Here is a 3,285-nt window from a genome sequence, read left to right on the forward strand (position 1 = left end):
TTGTACTGCTAGCGGGCATATTGTATCACCCTAGGGCATGTGCACGGTCACAGTACAAATTTGTGGGTCTACGTTTCCAGCCAGCTGCCTTATACTCCGCGATTGTTCTCGGGACCTCATCTTGGACGTCGACTTTCTGCGAGAGCATGGTGCCATTAAGACCTCCGGGAGCACACAGTGACTTTTTCGACAGAAAGAGCGCCGAACAGCCGCGACAATTGCCGACGTAATGCGCTTCGGGTTTACGCCGACAGTATAACTTGACCACCACGCGCAAGTGTCCTGGTAGCGGTCGTGTGCGACGATCTGCGTGGAGGCGAACCTGGTGCCGAGGGCAATTTCTCTCTTTTGTTGAATCATGACGTATGTGCAGTCCACAGTCTCTATATGCTTCGAGGTTGACGTTCTGCGCTCCTCGTGACGAATTTCAGCCAGGACCATCGGCACCGATTTCGTCGTACTACTATCGCTTTCGCTGAGCCCATAGCAGACGTTGCTGAATGCTTTGGTCTAGGACAATGGACCGCCCCGCCCAGACACTCAGCTATGTCGACATCAATTCAAACATTTCGGAGGAAAAGCAGAAAGGGTGGCGCGAGTTCATACTTCGGTTCCAGGAGTGCTTCAGATCTTCTAAGGTACGCCAGAGGCCCTTTACGAGACAACGAATAATCACGCAGGACGATTCTCGTCCCATACGACAACTGCCTTATCGCGTATCGGCGAAAGAGTGCAACGAGATTACAGCTTTCACCGAGTTACGGCAGCGCCTGCAGGAATCAACCGTCCTCGCTCATTTTAACGAGGACGCTGACACCGAGGTGCACACCTACGCAACCAACATCGTGCTTGGTGCTGTACTCGTTCAATGCCAGGAAGGCGTTTAGCGAGTGATTGCTTACGCCAGTCGCACCCTTTCACGCGCCGAAATCAACTACTACAGCCTTGAAAAAGAGTGTCTAGCGGTTCTGTGGGCCATCATGAAATTTCCGCCTTATCTCTGCGGACGCCAATTCCTTATTTTGGTTCGCCAACGTAAGGTTACAACCCTGAAGTCAGGCTACTGCAAAGGTCAACGAAACTTGTCGATTTTCAAAGCACCAGCAAAAAAAGATCTGTTTATGTGCGCTTGAAAATAAATTGTAATAGGGAGCGTTTTCGAGAAAAATGCAGATAGATCAGGGCATTTTGAAAGCTTCCTCATTGTTTTACGGTACTACCCCACATACATAGGAAAAGTATTCTCGGGCGCACTGAAGTATGTCGTGATAGGTAGTTCACAACATTTCAGCAATAATGCACACATAAGAAAAGGTAAACATCAAGACCTGTATTTACGAAACGTCTTATGCTAGTATGGTTCGTGAAACAAATTGTCAATATTGGCCGGTATAACGTAAAACTAGTTCAAAATGTTTTTATTATAAATCTTCCATTAGCCCTCAAGAAAGGTCAAAATGGCTCTGGCTCTGCCCATTTTGGCGTGGCGCCAGTCCATATGAACTTCAATCATATCACTCTGGTCTATCATGGAGGTCCAATGGCGGACTTGGTATAATAACGTATTGGAATAGTTTTATGTTATACCGGCCCTTGATGATGAACCTATCTGTAGCGAAGCAGGCTGGCAAGTGTCAAAGAACACTTACCAACGGAAACGTTTGTGAGCTCAGCACCAGGTTTGTAGTCTCTCAAACTGTTAATGTCCAATAATGCGAGACAACTGACAACTTTAAAAAATAATTGTGTGGTTTAACGTCCCACAATAAGTGTGTGGTTTGACGTCCTTTGCAGCCTGTAAAACTTAAGTTTCAAAGGCTGCAAAGCACGGTACAGAAGCCTCTTCGCATTCCGCTATCATCCGAATACGACCGCCACCGTTGTGATGTAAACAGATGCCCCTATGCCGAGGAACACGGCGACTCAGCCACTAAGCCAGTGTGGTGCTCTCTCACCACATTTCTTTGTCTTATCAAACGATATTCCACAAATGCACACGAAGATAAAAAATTGGCTTAACACCAGCAGTACGACAATGGCATTTACACTACTCCTTAGCTTAGTAACGTAAAGGTTACTGTAGATTCTGGGTGCTTGGTCGCGCATAGGCGGCACAGAATACGCCGCTCAGGTTAGTAACAAGTTCCCGCGCCATCACTTATTTGTGTCATCAAAGCACGACTCGCCCATGCCAATATTGGAATGCCCTCTAAGCGAGCTGTAGCAATGGTATATCTTACTCCATCGCTAAAGCTGTTTACAATCAGAACTTCATTGCCCCTATATCAATGCCGCCTTCCAGTCGACAGCTTTTATGCGGTACTTTGTGCGCTTAAGAAACGGTTTCATGCACTATACATGATAAAACACGCAGCGGCAGGAGCCCAGCCGCGCTCACGCTAGAGATGGTGGAGTCGAAGAGCCGCTACGACTGGACAAGCGAGAGGGGCATGTACGGTTTGCAGGCGACGGTGCCCGGTGCAGCGAAGGCCTGGTTCCACATCGGTAATCGTTTCGGCTCGGGAAAGGTGCGTCTTGCTGCGTGAGTGCTGTCAGCGTAGCTCTACCTATAAAGGGAACCCGTATTACAATGCTCGAATGATGATTCTATGAAATTATTTTCCGGTTCACCTTAAAACTGCTCTAGAAGTTTGAAAAACTACCAAGAAGTTAAAGGTATAACCTTCCGCTAAATTTATTAAATTATTAGGGCAGTGACCGTAAGATCGTCGCAGTATTCAGTTTCGCTGATACTTCTAGCAAAATGACAGAATTTTGATACAGCGTGGGTAGTGTAAGAAGTAGTTATTTTGTGTTATGTGAATTGTAATAGACGCTGATTCCTAATGTATAGACCTGCATCGCTAGCATCCTACATTTGCCATTCGAAATGACATGGGTGGCTGCTGGAAGAATGTTTTATTTTTGACAGGTTTCTTTTATTTTCAGCTTAAATTTGCGATAATCGCGATTAGTTGTAATTGGAAGGTGATTCACACAAGTAGAGGATGCATACCTCAAAGCTGTGCAAAACACAAGATGCCTTCTGACTCGATATGACTTCATTATTTATCGCATTATAGTCTGAAAATAAGACATCTGGTCTAAGGGAAGCAAATAATTTATACTTACACCTTGCTAATATGTAAGATCAAAATTCGATTTCTCGTACTAGCAGTATCCGACTCTACAAGTAATCCAGTTTATTTTGCCCAAGTGCTCAATCTGCCATAGAAAATGTTTCATAAGGGGATTTTCTTCAAAAAGGTCATCTTGCATACTAGC

The sequence above is a fragment of the Dermacentor silvarum genome, chromosome 2 (genome assembly GCF_013339745.2).
Source record: "Dermacentor silvarum isolate Dsil-2018 chromosome 2, BIME_Dsil_1.4, whole genome shotgun sequence".
Lineage (NCBI taxonomy): Eukaryota > Metazoa > Arthropoda > Arachnida > Ixodida > Ixodidae > Dermacentor > Dermacentor silvarum.